The sequence below is a fragment of the Biomphalaria glabrata genome, chromosome 1 (genome assembly GCF_947242115.1).
Source record: "Biomphalaria glabrata chromosome 1, xgBioGlab47.1, whole genome shotgun sequence".
In the NCBI taxonomy this organism is placed as follows: Eukaryota; Metazoa; Mollusca; class Gastropoda; family Planorbidae; genus Biomphalaria; species Biomphalaria glabrata.
Window position 1 is genome coordinate 31,654,507 of NC_074711.1, and position 22,719 is coordinate 31,677,225.

The 22,719-nt window shown below is 39.5% G+C and overlaps 1 protein-coding gene across 3 annotated transcripts in view; it reads right to left on the bottom strand.

The window, feature by feature from the left end:
• LOC106070507 (5-hydroxytryptamine receptor-like) overlaps positions 1–22,719 on the bottom strand; it is a 260,736-nt gene that overhangs the window by 139,372 nt on the left and 98,645 nt on the right. Inside the window, exon 1 of one of the 3 annotated variants that reach the window (XM_056032626.1) lies at positions 21,528–22,076. The exons of the other annotated variants lie outside the window; for them this stretch is intronic. The gene's annotated coding sequence lies outside the window, so the exon portion shown is untranslated. Of the gene's footprint in view, positions 1–21,527; positions 22,077–22,719 lie in introns of those variants that run through there. 3 annotated transcript variants of the gene reach the window in all.

A 22,719-nucleotide genomic window follows, 5' to 3' on the forward strand; every position in this document is an offset into this window, starting at 1 on the left:
CCTGGCTATGGAATGTTGACCCCAACTGACCTTTTACTCGCTATCATGGCCTGAATCGCCCTAGACAAGGAACAATTGAAGCAGGTGCCAGCACACTGATCGCGTCTTGTGACATATTGAACGCCTGGAAGATGCATATCACATAATTATACCATATATAGTGTTAAGATGACGTAGCTTAGAGACGCATAAAAATATTTAACACGTAAGTAAATATAACTAACTATAAACGCTTTAAAAAATATATATAATAAATATATAAACCAGCAAGCTTCCGGCAGGAGGGGCTCGTTGGCTCTGGCTAGCTAGCCACCAAGGAGAAGGAAAACTCTGAATCCAAACCTCTGCTGCCTTGCAGCTATACCAAATCATGGGAAAGGCTTCGGGAGTCAACCATGAGGAAAAATAAGGAGCCGGTTACTCTTAAGCAAGATGCCGAACACAGTGATACACAGTGGCAGAGCCTGCAACGCATCTGACCCCAAACTTTATCGGCACTTTCCTTTAGGCAAACTAGCTGCGTAAAGAGGAGGAAGCTGCAGCGTGGGCAAATATCCTTCTGACTATAGTAAATGGCAGCAGTGTATGACATGATCAATAGTCAAATGGCGACTGAATCTCTCAATGTACCAAAAAAAGGTCATCCCTAAGTCGGACTTAAAAAAAATTGAAATGAACACTGGAACTAGAAATAAACAAGTAAAATTGTAGAAAAAACAACTTAAAAAAACAATCACACTTATCTAAGGATAAAAACTTCGCATTTACAACTATACCTCCCAATAATGGAGAAGTTATTGTCCTTCTTCAAAATCAAGCGCAATCATTAATTAATATGTATTAATTTACTAATTGTTTAATGTTTAAAATGGATTCATGTTTTGATAGGTACAATAAATAATTGTTCAAATAACAAGTAAAAGTGCTAAGAGGAAAAAAAAAAGGACTAATGAAAAAGAAAGAGAACTTGCTTCAAATCAACCCACAATTCCCTCTTAGGCCTGGCTCTATTGTTGAATGCTCGAAAGATTGGATATTTCTCCCTTGTTGATTTTTGCAATTTAGACGCAAGACTACCAAGATATTGCGGGGGAGGGGTGGAGGATAAAGAAAGCAGAAGTTTTCACAGTTCACTTTTAAATTCCTGGACTTTTTTCCTCAGGAGTCTGCTGTGTGCGTATTTGGTCAGCGTAAGTTCCAGTTTGACCTGTGATTGAATAAGTCGATCAGAAGATTGACCAGACATGTCCATTGTTAGCAAGCTAGTGAGAGTAGTACAACTGAAGCTTTACGACACAATGGAACAGATAGGGCTCACCTGGCTTGCCTCTAGACAAACCTAAAGCATGTCCCAGTGTCTGACCATATACAAGCATGTCCCAGTGTCTGACCATATACAAGCATGTCCCAGTGTCTGACCATAGACAAGCATGTCCCAGTGTCTGACCATATACAAGCATGTCCCAGTGTCTGACCATATACAAGCATGTCCCAGTGTCTGACCATAGACAAGCATGTCCCAGTGTCTGACCATATACAAGCATGTCCCAGTGTCTGACCATATACAAGCATGTCCCAGTGTCTGACCATATACAAGCATGTCCCAGTGTCTGACCATATACAAGCATGTCCCAGTGTCTGACCATAGACAAGCATGAACTTATTAGAATAGAAATGTTCATCTCTAACAGATAACTAAACATTGTTTAAAGATTTGGTGTATCCGGTGGGTAGTGGGTATAGGATACATTTTATGCATGTTTCAGTACAGTTAAATCAAGTTTTAAACTCATTCTCTTTAAGCACAGCTTAATTTTAGAAAACACAGTGGCACCCACAACATAAATGACTATTTTGTCTGGTGAAAAGGGTGCACATGTTATTTCTCCCTCACCCATTCTCGGATCAAACTAACAACTTCAGACAACTATTTTACTCAGTGCCTTTTTTTCGAAAAAAAACAACAAACATAGGTGCAGGTACTTAATGATGGATTGCCTAACTTTGAACTACTAATAAATTAATAATACACGTTAAAATACAAGAAAAGTCATCATTTGTTCCCCACATTGAAAAAGGTGCCAGTGCGTAACGTCACAAAAAAAAGCACTGATTTTACCTAACAAAACACGAATCAATTAAAAAATTACCAACTAGTCAAATATTTTTTTTAATTAAAGAAAAACAAAAGAAATTAAAGTAAAAAGAAAGATGAAACCTTTTAATCCAAGGTTTGACGATTGTCCAAAAGTTTTCCCCTTCCTTTTTTTTTAGGCCTCATAACGAAGTTAGCTCGTCATTCCCAAAGTTCTGCTTCTAAATATAATCATTGGCTCTCCTGACCCAAAGTTCTGCTTCAAAATATAATCATTGGCTCTCATGACCCAAAGCCTTTCATCTTCCACCAGCAGACGATATGAAGGTTAAGCCCCTAAAGACTCTATTCTACAAAGTTCCCTTTGATAGCCACTGATTGCACACGCCGTTGGGTCACAGTCCCTGTAGAGACTCGCTCAACATTCCTCATTCTCTCGCCCTGGCTGACTTAAACTAGCACCAGAGGTGTTGTTTTTTTAAAGCAAGAACGATCATTCTAATTCGCTATAAAGATCTCAATATCAAAAACTCGTGTTGTTGTTTTCACCTGAGTTCAATGATACAGTAAGAAGTAAATACAAGTTTTCACCTGAGTTCAATGATACAGTAAGAAGTAAATACAAGTTTTCACCTGAGTTCAATGATACAGTAAGAAGTAAATACAAGTTTTCACCTGAGTTCAATGATACAGTAAGAAGTAAATACAAGTTTTAAACATTGTTGTGACAGAAATAAAAAGTGTTATGTATGTTTAAACTGAAAGCGATAAAATATTTCCATCTTTGAGTGAAAACTATAAATAGCTTGCTATTGGGTGTATTCGATGTCCATAATAAGAGAAGTTCTGAAGAGTTAAATGTGCTATGCGTTATTATTAGACATCATAATTAGTGTGTACTGGATAGTCAGTGTTCATGTAGTCAAATTTTCCTCTTTTCGGCCTGTAGCTCAATTTATTTATATTTATTTGTCAAAGTCTAAGTTCAATTTAATGTCCTTGACATTGGTTAAGTTTGTCGTGAAAATCTCAAATAAATCGTAGAATCTTGATGAAGGGCTAATTTATTCATTTATACCCACGAAAAAAAAAAGTTCCCCTTTCAGACCTTGTGGTCTTTAGGGCAGATGATGTAAAGGTCATCTGTTTCTGTGGCCTACGGTTTACATGGGTGTCATATGGCCAGCACAACGACCAACCGCCTTTACTTTTCCCCAAATAATGTCAGGTACCCATAAGAGCTGGGTAGACTAAGAGGCGCCCAAAGATTCCGAAATTAAAAATCCCAGTCTTCACAAGGATTTTAACCCGGGACCCCGCTTCGGAAGCCAAGCGCTTTACCGCTCAGCCAACGCGCCTCCAAAAAGAAAGGTAATCTTACAGAGCAGCACAAAAGTTAAAAAAAATGTAAATCAGATTTTAGTGTTTTATTATTTCCCATCATTCAAGCTCAAAATATAAAGTCAGAGATTACAGTTCAATTTAATTCATTGTCCAGAGAGATTATTCAAAGTTTACACACACACTTTTAAAAATACTTTACACGGGCAAACGATTCAGACATGTAGGAAGACAATGCTCTCAGGTTTAAAAAAAAATCTTGTAGCCTCGAGTTCTTCGTCAACATTTGCAGAGGAATTTGCAACTCCTCACTGCAGCTGCTGATAAGCCGACATTAGTTCGTTTTTACGTTATCCTCCAAAATGCTGAAATAAATTTAGTAGTTGTCCATGAATAGTTTAAAATAGTCATAGTCGCTTTGTCCTAAATAGACAATTGTGTGGATGTGCTCATGAAGTGTTACTTTAGCTCCAGAAAGTCTACTTGCAATACTTGTTAGAGTCTACCGATTTTTATTTTCTCTGAACACCAGCACTCAATATATAAATTATAAGGATCAAAATGAACTGAACAAGCCTGATATATTTGTATGAATATATACATTGATCAATGCCAATCAGGATACATCTATTTATATATAATTATCTTCGTTGCCCAACCATGCGGGACACTACGATGAAAAAGTCATGAAAAGATAACTATTGTATTTCTGCAAGTCGGACTAGAGTTACCCCACGTAACTTTCGCGGTGACAGAGAGCGAGGCTCAGAAAAAAAAATTATCCAGACTTTTGTGTAATTGTATATTAGATGTTTAGAGAATCTGTGTTTTAAAATGTTTAATATTGTTACAAATGAACAGTGATAGGTAGAGGTCAACGTATGACCCCTGCGAGATGACACAGCAGCTAGTGTTCCCTGGAATCTATATGTACAAACAAAGACAGGATGTGACGTGTCCACACGTGTTGTTCCAGGGGACGAACAGATCTAAGTAGGGGGACAGTTACTAATGAACAGTGACAGATAAAGGTCACTACGTGTGACCCCGACTTGATGACACTGCAGCGAGTGTTTTCTGGAATCTACATGTATAAATAAAGACAGGATGTGACGTTTCCTGACATGTTATTCCAGAGGATACAAGGAGTGTTTGTGCAACTTTGGAGAAGCGATTAGGGACTCTATATAAGCCAGAGAGTTAATGTGAAAGTCAGTCGTATGGAGTCGTATGGAGTCGTGAGTGAGCCGTTACAGTCGATACAGACGGTGTAAGACGTGTGCGGCTCTGTCTAAGAGAAATGTGTACGACTCGATGCAAGTTAACTAGGGTAGAGTTAACTGGAGTGGACTACTGTCGTTAAAGTTAAAGTCTATACAGCGAACTACAGTGGACTTGAGCCGTTACAGTCGATACAGTCGATGTAAGACGTGTGCGGCTCTGATTCGGTAGACTTGAGTACGACTTGGTTCAGCTTTAGGAGACCTGGAGCGACACTGGGAAGTGTGTCGTTGGTCTGTTCTGTGTAATACGGCTCGAGGAAAGTTGAGAAGAGATGAATTGCAACGAAGTGAAGAGATGTATTGTAACGAAGTATAGCTAACTGTAAACTGACAGATATTGTACAGTCTTCTACGCTACATGTTCAAGTAACGAATTGTTAGAGTTAATAGTCATTAAAGCTATATGAAACTGAAAGTTTAGTCGTCAAGTTCTTTGCTGTGTTTTTATTTATGTGCCAACTAATACATCTAGCCAGAAGATTCAGAAATACGTAACAATTGGTGTCAGAAGTGGGATCTTTCTGGCTAGAATGTGTTCCATCAAACTTCTTATTGAACTTGACATGAAAGAACTTAGACAAGAGCTTCGAGAAAGAGGTCTACAGCTTAACGGAAATAAGGAAACGCTAACAGCACGTCTCAGACAAGCCCTGTTGGAGGAAGATGAGAATCCGGACACTTGCCAATTTGAAATCAAACCTAATACGATGGAGCTCCTGAGAACTTTGCAATACAAAATGAACTCGGTGAAAGAGAGCATTAAGGAGATAGAATCAGAAATCAACACCAGATTTTCTTCATTTAACCAGTTGACCAAAGCCATGAATGAGAATGAACAAATAGCTACCACGCCCAACAAGACAGAAGAACAAACAGATACGATAAAAGATCAAACTAGAATCATGATTAACGAGCTGCTGAACATCCAACAGTATCAGATTGAGTCGATAGATGAAAGAGCTACACCACTGATGAACAGCGAACAATTGTCCAACCAAGAATGTGGCGATACAGACAATTACGATAGGGATGCTGGTGATGGTTGTGCTGTCTGTGACTGTGATAGCAAACCAAACGAATATGGCCCACAAGAAATGAAAAGAGACGGTAGCTGTTACTATTTCAACGAAAAGCAGAATGAGACCGCTGAAGAAACAATAGAAGAGACCTATAGTTTGACCGAAGCTTTAGCTATAGATGAACTTGATATGAGTACCTCAACCAGCCAAACAGATCAAGACAACGTTGGGTCTGCGTCCAAGCCTGTTGCTGTGAACCTTAAAGACTTCTTCTATCTGCCAGTGTCTACGAGAGGAACTCGAAGTTTGATTACTGCACTCATGCGTTTGACAAGAACTTTACGTACGTAGCTATGCAAGAAGACTGTGAATGCTTAGAAATACACCAACAAGCTCTAGACTTAACAGAAGCTTGTACAGCTGTCAGGGTAGGCTCGAGAAGCCTTGGTGATAGTCAAGGAATTACAATAGAAACTGATGTTGAAGTTGATGGACCTTTGCACGTTGAATGTTATCAACCTGCCCCACAGTCGAGTCCTCCAGACTCGGATGAAGGTGATGACGTGTTTGACAACTTGCCTTCAAGTGGACTTGCAGCTCATTCGCAAAGCACCCATCGAAGAATAATGCTGAAGCAACTTGTTAGATCAACAGTCTTGATGACTACAGCTATGAAATACAATGTCTTCCTATGTGCTAAGTCGCTGCCATCAGCATTGATCGACAGGAAAGCAAGACAACGACAACGACATCAACGCAACCAAAGAAATATCTTGAGGAGGCGGAGAAAGCGACATATGCAGAGTGCAACATGGATGGCTCCAACAAGATCAAGATACAAACCCACCCCTTCTCCCACTGATAGACCCCCACCTGCATTTATGCAACTCCATAGCCCATGTTGTTAGAAAACAAGCCCACCACTTCTCCCACTGATAGACCCCCACCTGCACTGATGAAACTCCACAGCCCATGTTTTTAGAAAGATTCTGTCCGGAACCATCAGACCAAAGAAGAAAGCCTTACAAATCAGTTGAAGTTTAAGATGTCAGAACTGTAGTGAGTAACCATCTGTGACAGAACTGTACAAGAAGATCAACCCAATAGACATCGTATAAACCCAAGTCAGTTGCTGTTGTTTAAAAGAAGAGCATGTGAATATTGCTGTACTGTGATGAACCTAGTTATCTATGAAGAAGCTCTGTAAAAAGATGCTTGGAAATGTAAAACTCAGCCAGTGAAGCACGAACTCGTTAGAATGCTGATGAATTTTCTCGACAAGAGTGCCCAATGTCGTCATCTGAAGGTCGATGTTTCCATACCAAGATTGATGAAAACATTTGTGAGGAACTGCTGAAAAATTAGGATTTGGCTCCCATTCTTCTATGGAAAGAAGATGGACAACTGCCAGATTGAAAGAACATCTCTGAGAAGGGGGCAACCACCAAAGCTTCCTATTAGATCGTCGATCGATTTCATCAGTATCGTGATGAAAGATATCTGTTCGGGACGAACAGATCTAAGAAGGGGGCAGTGTTACAAATGAACAGTGATAGGTAGAGGTCAACGTATGACCCCTGCGAGATGACACAGCAGCTAGTGTTCCCTGGAATCTATATGTACAAACAAAGACAGGATGTGACGTGTCCACACGTGTTGTTCCAGGGGACGAACAGATCTAAGTAGGGGGACAGTTACTAATGAACAGTGACAGATAAAGGTCACTACGTGTGACCCCGACTTGATGACACTGCAGCGAGTGTTTTCTGGAATCTACATGTATAAATAAAGACAGGATGTGACGTTTCCTGACATGTTATTCCAGAGGATACAAGGAGTGTTTGTGCAACTTTGGAGAAGCGATTAGGGACTCTATATAAGCCAGAGAGTTAATGTGAAAGTCAGTCGTATGGAGTCGTATGGAGTCGTGAGTGAGCCGTTACAGTCGATACAGACGGTGTAAGACGTGTGCGGCTCTGTGGAAGAGAAATGTGTACGACTCGATGCAAGTTAACTAGGGTAGAGTTAACTAGAGTGGACTACTGTCGTTAAAGTTAAAGTCTATACAGCGAACTACAGTGGACTTGAGCCGTTAAAGTCGATACAGTCGATGTAAGACGTGTGCGGCTCTGATTCGGTAGACTTGAGTACGACTTAGTTCAGCTTTAGGAGACCTGGAGCGACACTGGGAAGTGTGTCGTTGGTCTGTTCTGTGTAATACGGCTCGAGGAAAGTTGAGAAGAGATGAATTGCAACGAAGTGAAGAGATGTATTGTAACGAAGTATAGCTAACTGTAAACTGACAGATATTGTACAGTCTTCTACGCTACATGTTCAAGTAACGAATTGTTAGAGTTAATAGTCATTAAAGTTATATGAAACTGAAAGCTTAGTCGTCAAGTTCTTTGCTGTGTTTTTATTTATGTGCCAACTAATACATCTAGCCAGAAGATTCAGAAATACGTAACAATATGTAACTTAGTTAGAGACCACATTTATGTATTTCACTTAAAGTCTGTATGATGTTTTAAAATGTTAAAATGTAAGTTTGTTAGGAACCACCTTTATGTATTTCACCCAAAAGTCTGTATGTGCTACTTAATGTTTAATTTTGTAATATAAGTGTCTACGCCCATGCATTTCTTTAAATACAAAATCCCTATTAATAAATTATCTCTGTGCATTAGCGCTTGTCTCCCCATATCAAAAGATTTTTTGGTTCACATTCGCTGGAGACATAGCCAATAGGATCTATTCCTTCCACTTCATGCCAACTATCAAATATTTATCAGAGATATATTTAGAATTTCATAAAAAATGTAATAATTTCGTAAAGAAACTAAAAAAAAAAAGTTATAAATATTCAAAGGCTTGTCTCCCCCTGTTTGTGCAGACACAACTCAACATTTGAAATTAATGATATTTTTGTTCCCTTCAATTTCCAGTGCGTATGACCTTCAATGTCAAGGTGAACCATTAATATGTATTCCCCCATTGGTTAATGGACATAAGAATAATGGAAAGAGACACGAAAGGTCAAGGCTAAATTGCAGGCGATAACAAAGTGCCAATTTCCGGGTTATGTTGGGGGGCAAAAAAGCCCAGCATCCTTAAAGAGCTTACTATTCAATTATTCCAAACTAAAAGCATAAGTCATCTTTTTTAAACCTCGCTTATATTGAGTGAAACTACGCTCTACATACTGAATTAATTATGTAATTTTTTTTTAATAGAGCCAAAATAACCATACCAATATATGTGCGCCTGAAGATATTTATCACTGGGTTTTAGTTTACGTCATCTCTCTTGCCTATAGCTTGCTCAGTGCGCTGTGATCTAATCACTTTTGTGGACAAGTGGGGAGGGGGTGTCTGAGACAAAATGTCCATGCTACAAAAAGTAAAAAAAAAGGTGCGAGTCAGAATTTTAATACAGCTTCCATGATGGAAGGTCTAAGTGTTTTCCCACTGAGCTATTCAAGTACTAATAAAAAAATAGTTTTATAAGTTTAGTGTTAGTTTAACATTTTTAGCGAACGAAATAATGATCTATATTAGCCTTGATATAATTAATGAATTACACCTGATTGATTGACTAATTGGGTAATGTTTTGATTCCTATGTTATCATGGACAATGAATGGTTGTGCGAAGTTGCAACTTGATCCAAGAATGGGAAAAGTGAGAAATAACTAGTAAAGATTTCGCCCAGACAGACAGACAGACAGACGGAATGAGTTGACATAGCTAGGTAAAAAGAACCAAAGTTAACTTTTTATGCGTTTGGGCAAAACAGTGTAACGGAACGAGCAATTTATTCAGAATTTCTCCAACCTGACACAAGTTGTACTGCACAATTTACATAGATTAGTTTCAAAATACAAGACCATGACTCCCACACGTACTACTCATTCACTCCTAATCAATAATTCTCTCCAATGCTGTGGTCGATCAAATACAAACATTTAGCCTATTTCTTGTTTCTGAAGCCTAGGATCATGAAGTCATTTTGTCAGAACCAAACAACGCTTCAAATTGTATAAAACAATCTCTACCAAATAGATCCACGAATGCCGATACTGTCATGTCTACCGTACAAAAATTACTTCCGATTTAAGTATACTTATTAATACTTTTTAGTGTGTTTTTACATCTGAGTGAAAGCGCGTGTGTGTGAGTGTGTGGAGAAAATTACCACATTTTGAAATACAAAGTTATTTAATGATAATGTGTAGCACAATTTTAAAATGACTAAATCTATATAGGCAAGTAGACCTCTATTCTAAATCAAAAATTTAAAGTCCTAAAAAAATGGTCACAGTGAATATAAGAGCCTATTAAAAGTGTGACTGTGTCTGTATTTCGCTGGGTGATGAATAATATGGTTTGTGAAGCTGGGTTATTCTACATAAGCAGCCTCTCTAGGTCTAGGTCTAGGACTGACAAAATACAAAACAACTATGCAAAGAGTGGACTAACTTGCTAATAGTGATGTTTCTTCTTTCAAACTATTCCTCGCGAAGAGGAAAATCCCAATATATATATGTGTGTGTGTGTCTGTGTGTAAGTTCTTCTATTATTTACGAGTAATGTGTGTAATGCGGGTGCATAATTGTATGCTAGGAGGGTATGCCTTGTTTAAAACTGTGATTTACCAGCCTTTCATTTAAAGGATGAACAAAATTTGGGGCGGCTTAAAAGTACGAGGTTGGGAACGAGGGATTTCTATTGGAGGATGTCAAAATATATGAGATATTATTGTAATACTGGCTGTTCCACTGAATATACAATGGGCCAAAAAAGTGTGTGTGTGTCTGTGGGTGGGGGGGGCATTAAAATGCAGAAAGATAAGAAGGCTACATTTGATGGGGCTAAGAAATGTTTGTGCATACTCCATAATAGAAGGGCTGTCGTGCCGTTCGATGGAAGGATGAAAGGGACAAACGTTAAAGAGATTGAAAATTGTGTTAGCTGTGGGGTAGCGTTGTAATGCGGGCCGTTGTATTGATGGGTTCAAGGCGATGCACACACATACCAACTATTTCAACAGAGGCGTAGCAGGGGTATCAAGTATGGTTATGCACTTTAAGAATAAGGATGGCTGCATGGACGTGCGATAGGCACGATAAGATGTCGTTTGGTTGTCTCGATAGTCCAGGGTTCAAACCCTGCCCTTTGTCCTGCAGGAGGTTTGGACTCTAGGAAGTAGTTTATCTTCAACTCTGAACATCCGAAAAAATGTGAAACAAACAAATAAGAATTCAAGAACAACCGTTTCATTAGAAGATTCAATAGCCAAAAGGTGTGTGTGTGTTTGGGGGAAGCATTCCATTTGAAAATATTGTGTATATGGGGAGGGGGGCACTATAGTGGCAGTGGAATGGAAGGCTTCAACTGATGGGCAAGTGAAGAGTTTCTGTCAGGGAAATGGAAGGCTTCAACTGATGGGCAAGTGAAGGGTTTCTGTCAGGGAAATGGAAGGCTTCAACTGATGGGCAAGTGAAGGGTTTCTGTCAGGGAAATGGAAGGCTTGAACTGATGGGCAAGTGAAGAGTTTCTGTCAGGGAAATGGAAGGCTTCAACTGATGGGCAAGTGAAGAGTTTCTGTCAGGGAAATGGAAGGCTTCAACTGATGGGCAAGTGAAGAGTTTCTGTCAGGGAAATGGAAGGCTTCAACTGATGGGCAAGTGAAGAGTTTCTGTCAGTGAAATGGAAGGCTTCAACTGATGGGCAAGTGAAGGGTTTCTGTCGTTGAAATGGAAGGCTTCAATAGATGGGAAAGTGAAGAGTTTTTGTCAGGGAAATGGAAGGCTTCAACTGATAGGCAAGTGAAGAGTTTCTGTCAGGGAAATGGAAGGCTTCAACTGATGGGCAAGTGAAGAGTTTTTGTCAGGGAAATGGAAGGCTTCAACTGATAGGCAAGTGAAGAGTTTCTGTCAGGGAAATGGAAGGCTTCAACTGATGGGCAAGTGAAGAGTTTCTGTCAGTGAAACGGAAGGCTTCAACTGATGGGCAAGTGAAGGGTTTCTGTCGTTGAAATGGAAGGCTTCAATAGATGGGAAAGTGAAGAGTTTTTGTCAGGGAAATGGAAGGCTTCAACTGATGGGCAAGTGAAGAGTTTCTGTCAGGGAAATGGAAGGCTTCAACTGATGGGCAAGTGAAGAGTTTCTGTCAGGGAAATGGAAGGCTTCAACTGATGGGCAAGTGAAGGTTTTCTGTCAGGGAAATGGAAGGCTTCAACTGATGGGCAAGTGAAGGTTTTCTGTCAGGGAAATGGAAGGCTTGAACTGATGGGCAAGTGAAGAGTTTCTGTCAGGGAAATGGAAGGCTTCAAATGATGGGCAAGTGAAGAGTTTCTGTCAGGGAAATGGAAGGCTTCAACTGATGGGCAAGTGAAGAGTTTCTGTCAGGGAAATGGAAGGCTTCAACTGATGGGCAAGTGAAGAGTTTCTGTGAGGGAAATGGAAGGCTTCAACTGATGGGCAAGTGAAGAGTTTCTGTCAGGGAAATGGAAGGCTTCAACTGATGGGCAAGTGAAGGGTTTCTGTGAGGGAAATGGAAGGCTTCAACTGATGGGCAAGTGAAGAGTTTCTGTGAGGGAAATGGAAGGCTTCAATAGATGGGAAAGTGAAGAGTTTCTGTCAGGGAAATGGAAGGCTTCAACTGATGGGCAAGTGAAGAGTTTCTGTCAGGGAAATGGAAGGCTTCAACTGATGGGCAAGTGAAGAGTTTCTGTAGACTCTATAATATTCTGTTGTTTGACCTTCGTATATAGGATGAAAGAAACAGAAAAAGGACATTGAATATTAGAGCTAGGATAAGGTGTTAGGGGGTGGGGGGAGCATTGTAATGCGGGACGCTACATTGATGGGCTGAAGAGTGTTCCGGAAAAATAAACGTATATACCAACTAGTTGATTATAAGTAGCAGTTGCAATCCATTATAGATGACTGTGTGTGTTTCAAAGATTCTAAAATAGATATGCAACAAGCTCAAGTTTAGAGTTTCATAGGTTCTGAAATAATGAACCTCTTACCCAAGTCTTATGCCCTTTAGGTTCTAAAATTATGTAGATCTAAATTAATGTAGATCTTAACCAACCAAGTCTCAAAGATTCTAAATTAACGTAGTTCTTACCAAGTGTTTAGTCTTAAAAATCTTATGGAAGCGTAGTTTTACCAAAACTATGTGATTATCTCTAGTCTTATCTTTAGTCTTGTAAATCTTATGGAAGCGCAGTTTTACCAATAGTATGTGATCATCTCTGCAGTTAAAGTTTGTATTGTGGAATCTTTCATGTATTTCAAAACAGATGTTTGTATAAGTGTTTCTTTTGTGTGTCTTTTGTGGTAATGTTTTTTATTTTTACTTTTTGTTTACGAGGTACTTTTTATAAAGAGCAAAATCGATCTATTAATAGCCCTATTTCAAGATGTACTGAAACGTCAGAGCAATCATGGTAATTGTTCAACTTAATGTTTTCTAAATAGAGTTATTACCCTTTCCAAAAGTTTAATTTGAACATAATTTTTGAAAGGATGTGGGAATAGGGGAACGGGAATATAACAAAAGAAAAAAAAAAAAGACAAGAATCATATCAATAAAGATAAAAAAAAACTTCTAGAAAGAACGTTGAAAAATAAAGAAAAGTGGAAATCTGAAATGATTGGTTGGAGAAAAATATAATTTCATAGCCAGATTTGAGTTCAAAAAAGTTTTGCATCCTGGAAGTAGCTAACTGGAGACTCAGTAAAGAAGACACGCTAAGGCAATTAAAAATACAAATGAACGTGATCTTCGTGAGCTCCTATAGTACTGAGTAGTGCACGCGGTAGGGATGAAAGAAATTCTAATTCCCACGCCATATACTTCACGGAGAGAGAAGTCCTCTCGTTGTCGGCCCATCCATTGTAGTGGCAGTATATGGTAGGAACGTTAAGTTTTTCTAGGATGCTCTTCTCATTGGAACTTGAATTGAGTCTCCAGAAAGTTTGGTATCAAATAGGAATGCTTTATGGGCGGGGGGGGGGGGAGTAAATAGGTCAGTAACTTAGGATCACTCTCATACTCTTGGTCTTTGGGAGATCGCCTTTTTGCTGGTGACATGGTCTCAATGGGGCTTTACTTCAGATCTCTTAACATTTTACAGGTGTCGGGATTAACACAGGTGTAGGGATTAACACAGGTGTAGGGATTACACAGGTGTAGGGATTAACACAGGTGTAGGGATTAACACAGGTGTAGGGATTACACAGGTGTAGGGATTACACAGGTGTAGGGATTACACAGATGTAGGGATTACACAGGTGTAGGGATTAACACGGGTGTAAGGATTACACAGGTGTAGGGATTAACACAGGTGTAGGGATTACACAGGTGTAGGGATTAACACAGGTGTAGGGACTACACAGGTGTAGGGATTAACACGGGTGTAGGGATTAACACAGGTGTAGGGATTAACACAGGTGTAGGGATTAACACAGGTGTAGGGATTACACAGGTGTAGGGATTAACACAGGTGTAGGGATTAACACAGGTGTAGGGATTACACAGGTGTAGGGATTACACAGGTGTAGGGATTACACAGATGTAGGGATTACACAGGTGTAGGGATTAACACGGGTGTAAGGATTACACAGGTGTAGGGATTAACACAGGTGTAGGGATTACACAGGTGTAGGGATTAACACAGGTGTAGGGACTACACAGGTGTAGGGATTAACACGGGTGTAGGGATTAACACAGGTGTAGGGATTAACACAGGTGTATGGATTAACACAGGTGTAGGGATTAACACAGGTGTAGGGATTAACACAGGTTGATATGGCGACCATGACCGAATAGAATGTTAATTACTTATACGTTGTTATTTACGTTCGTAACTTAGTATTTAAATTTAATTGTGTCTCCCTCCTCCAGAGAACCTATTAGCCTTTGATGTACTGTCACACTGTCAACAGAATGTCACGCACCGGGGGCATTATTCTCTACGGTTCAGTGGGTGCAGAACTAGCAAATCTAAAAACAGCGTTAAAATGGACAATAAGTATAGATGTGTACTGACTCCTGATTGGTCCTCACCCTCTGACGTCAAGGGCCGGCTGAACCCAAGTACGCAACAGAGCAACTACTCCAGCTTAATGAGAAGCGCTAACAAAGAAAAAAATTAATGGTGTAGAGAAGGAAGAGGTTGAAAATAAATATTTAAAAAGCCCTCTCCATCGCTCGGAAACACATATTAAAAAAATATATTTAGAACATCTCGCGAGATGCTTGACGTCACTGAAGGACGAGAGTTGAGAAAATATTTGAGACGGTAATAATGTGGATGAAATGTTTGATTAAGTTATAGAGTTTCGTTTGGGGAGATCTGGAAATAAGTAAAACCTCGTTTTTTAGTTGTTCTACTTTAGCTCGCTCGTAGACAGTGGTCAGACTCACTCACATAGTCAACTCACACCAAATCTTTTTGTTAACCTTACACCCAGAGGGAGGGGGGCGCTGTGGCAAAGTGGTTGAGCGCTTGGCCTCTGAACCGGGGGGCCTGGGTTCGAATGAAGGGTGAAGACTGGGATTTTCACAAAATCTACCCTATAGATCGCAAGGTCTGAACGGGGAACTTTTACCTTTTACACCCAGTGGCGTGCCTTAGGGTACCCAAGCGTACGAGTGCTGTTAACCGTCGCCGATGACTTGTAGCATCAAACTGGAGGCGAATTATATTGTTATAACCCCGCCATGCACACCGCCATCCAAGATAGTGCAGAAGGTGCGCACTATTAGACACTAGACTAGGAAGGTTGTTGACATTAGAAGAGAAGAGGACGATTTCCGCCCAAGTCTAGAGCCGAGATGAAGATGCTGTGCTCAAGGCAGATGTTCTAGATGTATGTGATGTCCAAGTGTTAATAAACACCTATATCTCGTTGAGTTGCCTCCCTTCAGTTATTACAATATTTTAAAAAGTGAAATAGCTTGAATAACTTCCTTGTGAACATAACTAAATAGAACTTTTTTATTACAATATAGACAAATGAAGCTTAAGATGAAATGAAATAAACTGGAATTTAAACAAACTCACAATAATAACACGTCTTTACACTCTGGCATCTTGGTGTCGTCTGGCGTACTTCACACAGCTTAAGACAGCGCCACTTATCTGGCATCATTCTACAAGACTAACATTAAATGAATGCTCTCCCTCTCTCTAGAACTAACAATAAATACTCTCTTTCTGTATCACCTAGGAAAGACACACACACTCTATAACAAGAAGCGCCTAAATGGATATCAAAATTGAAATGAAATATATAATTCTGGCGCTTCGGTCGTTAACTTTGTTTAAATTGGTTATACTCTTTGCATTGGGGGAGACACACACATTTTAAAGAAAATCACTTTGAGATGTCTTACATGTGAATTAACGTGACGCTTTCCACACAATTCTTTATATGCACTTTCTCGCATTTTTAGCGACCCTCGAAAGGGGAACAGACGCTATTAGTTTGGTGTTAAATGTCTGTCTTTTTGTGTTTTTTTACGAACATTTTTTTTTCTTTTTTTGAGGATTTAAATAAGAGATTGACCCTTTACAAAACAATTAGATCAATTAGATATTCATTATGAGACATCAGTTAGGCCAGGCTCGCATTTAATTTCCCATTCACTTTCACCTATCCTTTGGTCTGCTGGACCACTGGGGCATCACACAAGATCTGTCAACCTTCTTTCTCCATTCTTCTCTGTCATTTGTCTTTGATAGAATTTAATTCGGATGTTCTTTCTGAAAATATTGATAACTGGCTTTTTACTTGCCTGGGTGGACCACTTCGAGGGCCGATTTTGAGTTTGTGTTTCCACACAAACTATCTTTGTAACCTTGTTCTTGACAGTTTTACTGGATCTATCAATAGATCAATGGGCTCAAAGAGGAACTTTACCTTTTTTTTTATTGGATCTACATTTGTCTCTATTCACTGTGTTTGAAATCGGCCTATATTTATTCCACATTTTCACGTTCCTACTTGAAACATGAGCGAAAGATAAGAATAAAGACAGAACAGCAGCAAGAAGATCCTTCTATTCCCCCCGCTTTTTCTTTCAGCGTTTAGTTGCAGTAAATATTTGAAGTGGGGGGGGGGAACACTTTCAAGCCCGGACTAATGCTCTTAGTTGGTGTCTGAGCGTTTCCATGACACGTCCCACTGGTCCTACTTAGTGACACTTGGACTGACACTAGCCCTGACATTTGGCTGTCACACAATCCAGTGATACGTTACTGTCATTCGAGCTCTGCCAGCCCCCCTCCCCCTGAGCTCACCTTCACAGCCCAGACTAAGGAGTACAACATGATTACTCCAGCTGATCATCTGCATGTTACAACATGATTACTCCAGCTGATCATCTGCATGTTACAACGAGTGATTACTCCAGCTGATCATCTGCATGTTACAACGAATGATTACATCCTCAGACAATGCAGTCACCGCTCAATGAAGTTGCTATGGAATATAAACAGCTGAATTAAAAAAAAAAAGACTTCCTATGGGAAACGAAACAAATCACCTAAGTAGAAAAATACACGTTTGTAACTCATACTCAAGGAACTTACGCGGAAATATTCATTGCTGAGAGAGAGAGAGAGAGAGAGAGAGAGAGAGAAAGATAAAACGAATGTATTAATATCACGTAAAATAGTCACAAAAACTGGCTGAGTGGTAGAGCGCTTGACTTCCGAGCAGAGTTCAAAACCTGGTGAGGACTGGGGGGGGGGGGGGTCCTAAATATTGGGATCTTTAGGGCGCATCGGCATTAGTTGGGGTAAAAAGTAATGGCGGTTGGTCGTTGTGCTGGCCACACGACACCCTCGCTAACTGTGAGCCACAAAAACAGATGACCTTTACATCATCTGCCCTATAGATCGCAAGGTTTGAAAGGGGAACTTTACTTTTTTTTTTTTCTAGCTTACACTTTCGAAAAAGGTTGGGTTAAAGGAATTAACTTAGCCTACTTACAATCGAAATTGATTGAAATAAAAGTCTAGTATTAATAAATAATTTAGATGTCTCCTCACAACTGTACTCTCTACCATCTCTCTATAACGTCTAAAAACTTCCATTAAAGTAGTTCTGGAGAGACTAGACTTTTTGTTCATTTGTTTCTCTTATTGATTATATCGATTACACTTTGCTATTTCAAATAATTATCGTAACGTTACATCCTATCTGTTCTCTCTCATTTTCCCAATGTTTCTATTAATAGAGTCTCTATTTCTTTTTGCTCAGTTATTCTCTAACTGATCATAAAAGATGTAATCCTCTAAACCAATGTTTCCCAAACTGTATTCCGCGGAACCCCAATGTTCCACTAGGCCCGAATAGGTCTTTCCACGAAGTACTGGAATAATTAATTAGTAGGCTATCACGTGAAATTATGTCTCTAAGAAATAAGCGAAGTGCTCCGTTCAGGAAAAAGTTTGGTAACCACTGATATAGACTAAGGCAGTTAAACACAAGGAAGTGTAACGAAGTTAACTTGTTTGACTTCTTTTACAATATTTTTGAGACATGTTCATGATTTGTTTGTATTCCACAGCGCCCCCTCCCATAGCCTTGATTTGCTCCCTCTTTGATTCGTCTACGTAACAGACACTGAAAGAGTCTAATTGTCACATCAATGGGAGATGACACAAAGGGTGACTTATTGTGTCCGGATCGAATGTCATAGAGGTTCGAAGGGACACATGGAACTCGGGGAATAAAATATGAACTTGAATTTTGTACCTACCGTGAACGGTGTGTACAATCCAAACAATAATAGGAGTTGCACCATTCCAATGATACGAATTTAAAATAGAATAGATCAGTGATGCGCAGGCGTATTTGCATTGAGTCCAAAGATTTTTTAGTGCGACCTGGGAACAAAGAAATTTAAGTCGCACAGAAGCCCCAAAAAAGTTGGACACCCACCACTGCTGTATATTTAAGTGTCTGATTTCTCAACCGGAACCCCTTTCCTGAAAAAGTTAACCCTTGTCTTTCTAAAGTCGATTAACACTTTTCGATAATGTCTTCGAGATTCTATGAATGTACAGTGTGGTGATAATTTCACATAGCAAAATATGACAGTCTGTGTTATGGAGTGTCATGGGCGTAGCCAGGATTTTTTTTCGGGGAGGGTTTTAGGGGGGGGGGAATTCCCCCCCGACCCCCCCCCCCCCCGCGGAAAAAAAATTATTTATATATATATATATATATATATATATATATATATATTTATATATATATATATATATATATGTGTGATTGTGTGTGTGTACATAATTAATCTTTATTACATCTGACCCTTTCGGAAGACGTTTATTGTTCATTGTAGACTCCCCGCCCTTGCTAGCAAGAGGGTCTGGGGGAGTTCGCAGCGCTCCCCCAGCGCGGGGCGAAGCCCCGCCGCCTGGCACTATTTCTGGTATGAAAGCCAACAAAATGCATATTCTGAGGTATCTACAGTGCATTATCTTGCAATTAAAAAGTTTTATTTTAAAAACCTAATGTGCTATTCTTACTGACTTTGACCCTCACGCGCCGTTCGGCGCATTTTCCGGCAAGCTGTTTCCGCAACTCTTATTTTGCGTAATTCATTTTGTGCGAGAACATGTCCCGCAAAACCTCATGCGAAGCTCTGTCACAACCTTACTAAGGATTCGACTGCCAGTTCGGCATATGATTTCTTTGATTTAGACCCGATCTCTATGACTGACTCCTAAAATCTGTCTTGTCCATCTTTGTTGAGATACATTTAATGATTTTCAATTTCGGCAGAAGACTATTCACACTTTATTAATGGAGCCCAAGCCACTGGTAGAAATTTGTAACCTTTCTTGACTACGCTCTTGGAATTACATGCCTGTATTTCGCTTTAGATTTTATATCGAAAAGGAAAGTTTTTTCGTCAAATCATCTGTTGAGGGGTTTTAAACTAAGAAATCTCTGGAGTTTTTTTTTTTGTTTTGTTTTTAATTCAAAACCCCATTTAGCTACGATCATAGAATTTGGTGACTGTAGTTTGCTTTAAAATAATATTGAAGAGAGAGGTTTTCAACTCTAAACGCTCTGTAGGGGAATTTTAAACTCAAAACCATCTGGAGGGGTTTTAAACTTTAAAGAAAAAGCCATCTGGAGGAGGGGGATTTACACTCAAAACCCCTTTGGCTACGCTCATAGATTTTATAGTGTGTAATTTGCTTTTTTTTTTATATTGAAGAGGTACTTTTTAGCTTCAAACCCCAACTGGAGGGGGGGGGGTGAAACTCAAAACCCCTTTGGCTACGATCATAGAATTTTGAGTGTGTAATTTGCTTTTTTTATTTTGAAGATGGGGTTTATCGTAAATTTTGGATGGGGTTTTAAAATCAAAATCTTACTGAACTGTGATGTTGGAATTTGGGGATTGTTGTTTCCTTTTTTTTTTTTGTTTTGTTTTATAGAAGAGGGGGATTTAACTGCAAAAACCTCTGGTAGGGGGTTTAAAATTCAAAACCCACTGTAGGGGGGTTTAAACTCAAAGCCCCCCTGGTAGAGGGATTTGTATCTCAAAACCCCCTGATAGGGGTTTTTTAAATCTCAAAACCCCCTGGTAGGGGGATTTAAACTCAAAACCTCCTGGTAGAGGGTTTTTAACTCAAAACTGCTTCGGCTGTGCTGTGGTAAGTGATGATTTAGTATTAAAATCTCACCTAAAATAAACAAAATGAAAGCAAAAGTCAGTCACTTAATTCCGTCCCCCCCTACTGGGGGGGGGATTTCATTTCGGGGGGGGGGGGGTTTGAACCCCAAGAACCCCCCCCTGGCTACGCCCATGTGGAGTGTATATGTGTGATGAAACCTTGAGTAGGATTACATCACATGAGTGAACAGAACGTGAACAGTACGTGTTGACCAGAAGAGAAGACGACAGACAGACCACGACTGTTGAAAGCAGTAGTTACGAAGTGAGCTGAAATATATTTTAAAACTCATTTGACATTCTGTAATATATTTAATTTGGGTTTGTATAATTGTTTCCATTGAGTGAGAAAGCTGTTAATAAAAGTCACTTTTTTTTAAAATTTGTAATAGCTTGACATGTTATAAGCTATAAAATAGAAGCATCTGCCTTTTGTTAGTCTGCTTGGCTGGAGGGAAATAATCAGATATTTGTGCGTAATAGTAACAAATAAAACAGACAAGCTCAAGGTATTCAAAAATAAATGGTTGCGACATTATAGGTGTATCATAGGTGTTGGGGTTAGTCGGACGAACGAAATCTCTAACTACAATCTTTGGGGAAAAAACAAATCTATGAGAAACACAGCAAGAAATCAAAAGAGACAAATAGGAAAGGATTGGATATGCAACAGAAACTATTACAGGACAGACTGTAGACTGGAACCCACTGGTGAAGAGAAAGTCCGGGAGACGAAACATGGAGCAGATCAGCAGAAACCAAGAAGCAACGATGGCAGGATGGACATGGACTCAGCTGTTGTGGAATACCAATGACTACCACGCCATCTAGTGAGTGTATTGTTCTTAGGTCTTCACCCACTCTCTCCCATGTTTAGTCAAGTTCTCCAGATCACTTGCCTGTTCAACTCATTACACCCTGATGTATTCACAGGAGAAACCAAGAGATGACTGTAACACTACTGGGTGTCTCCGTACCAAAGAGGTGCAGTTCAAATGTTTTCATTCAGAATGCAGTTTACAATTTCTAGACAATTGTTGAGACACACATGCTTTACATTTTCTACTCACTAGTTTATGCCTGGTCGTGCGGTATACGTTTTGTACTGTCATCATGATAAGCCCATGTTCAAACCCCTTTTGTAGTTCCTTCCGTCCTACAAGAGGTTTGAACTAGAATGTAACAATCTGTATTCCTGAAAGTCCGATACTTAGGAAACAAAAGAAAAAACTAAAATTAGATAATGGCTCAAAATGAAACGAAATGTTTGTCAAATAATTGCCAGTTATTGCCCTTGTTCTCAAGCTTCCTTTTGATGTTCTTAACTTCCTGAAAGATAATTCAGCGGCTATGAGTTCTTCCGCTTTCAATTGTAACCCTCTCCCACTCTTTAACAATAGCACACATCCTGTCACACATACACACCTACACACATGAATCGACCGCCACTTTCACCCACTCAATGTCAGGTCTGTCTGTTACGTGTTGTATTTCCTAAACTTGAAACCTTTTAGGTGTACGCAAGCTTCCAATTAAAACCAAGCTTTCACTCGATGTCAGAATTTTCAGGACTCAAAAAAAACCTCAACAACTCTGGGACTCTAACACGAAATAAGATCATGAAATACACGTTTTACCATTGGACAGTCACCTACACCAGACACAGATCCTTTCACAATCAAGTGATTAATTGTGAGGTGTAAGGACATGAAAGAAAACTTCATTTTGTTTTCACTCAGGGACTATCCCTGGCAATTGTAAAGAATATAAAAAACACAGGTTTACCTAAACTCTGAAGTTTATTTCTATGAAACAATGTTTTATTCATGACTGGTATATTAAAGATGATCTTTTGTTCTGACTCAGCTTACACGTAAACATACATGTTTTTTTTTTATTAATCTGTTTCAATCTTGATTTCACTATCCAGGGCCTCTTTCAGCCTCGAAGTGACTGTGGATCATCTCATAGAAATCTCATGGAAAGGAGATAAATTCCTGGACATTATCTATGGTTCTCATTTGTACTGCGTGCATCTATATTCAAACACTCTGCAGAGAAACAATCTTAGGGAGCCTACACATGAAGAGTCTCAGAGTCAGGTCTCAAGAATGGCAAACAAAAATATGGATGTAGTGGAGTGCAACACTACAGGTTCGTCTTTTGTTGCAGCAGACCGCACACCTTGCTTACTGCGTCTTACCGCAACACATTTGCAGGTAAGAATGTAACAAACAAATCCACTTCTACAACCACAACGGC